Source organism: Colobus angolensis, unplaced genomic scaffold, assembly GCF_000951035.1.
Source record: "Colobus angolensis palliatus isolate OR3802 unplaced genomic scaffold, Cang.pa_1.0 Scaffold49, whole genome shotgun sequence".
NCBI classification, from domain to species: domain Eukaryota; kingdom Metazoa; phylum Chordata; class Mammalia; order Primates; family Cercopithecidae; genus Colobus; species Colobus angolensis.
The window spans coordinates 10,436,718-10,437,812 of NW_012118376.1; positions in this window are offsets into that span (position 1 = coordinate 10,436,718).

Consider the following 1,095-nt stretch of genomic DNA (forward strand, 5'->3'; position numbering starts at 1 on the left):
GTTGCCATTGCTTTTGGTGTTTTAGACACGAAGTCCTCGCCCATACCTATTACCTAGGTTTTCTTCTAGGGTTTTGATGGCATTAGGTCTAACATTTAAGTCTCTAATCCATCTTGAATTAATTTTTGTATAAGAAGTAAGGAAAGGATCCAGTTTCACCTTTCTATTATGGCTAGCCAATTTTCCCAACACCATTTATTAAATAGGGAATCCTTTCCCCATTTCTTTGTTTTTGTCAGGTTTGTCAAAGATCAGGTGGCTGTAGATGTGTGGTATTATTTCTGAGGGCTGTGTTCTGTTCCATTGGTCTTTATCTCTGTTTTGGTACCAGTACTATGCTGTTTTGGTTACTGTAGCCTTGTCATGTAGTTTGAAGTCAGATAGCATGATGCCTGCAGCTTTGTTCTTTTGGCTTAGGATTGTCTTGGCAATGCGGGCCCTTTTTTGGTTCCATATGAACTTTAAAGTATTTTTTTCCAATTCTGTGAAGAAAGTCATTGGTAGCTTAATGGGGATGGCATTGAATCTATAAATTACCTTGGGCAGTATGGCCATTTTCACGATATTGATTCTTTCTATCCATGAGCATGGTATATTCTTCCATTTGTTTGTGTCCTCTTTTATTTCACAGAGCAGTGGTTTGTAGTTCTCCTTGAAGAGGTCCTTCACATCCCTTGTAAGTGGGATCCCTAGGTATTTTATTCTCTTTGAAGCTATTGTGAATGGGAGTTCATTCATGATTTGGCTCTCTCTTTGTCTGTTATTGGTGTATAAGAATGCTTGTGAATTTTGCACATTGATTTTGTTTCCTGAGACTTTGCTGAAGTTTCTTATCAGCTTAAGGAGATTTTGGGCTGAGACGATGGGGTTTTCTAAGTATACAATTATGTCATCTGCAAACAGGGACGATTTGACTTATTTTTTTCCTAATTGAATACCTTTATTTCTTTCTCTTGCCTGATTGCCCTAGCCTTAACTTCCAACACTATGTTGAATAGAAGTGGTGAGGGAGGGCATCCCTGTCTTGTGCCAGTTTTCAAAGGGAATGCTTCCAGTTTTTGCCCATTCAGTATGATATTGGCTGTGGGTTTGTCA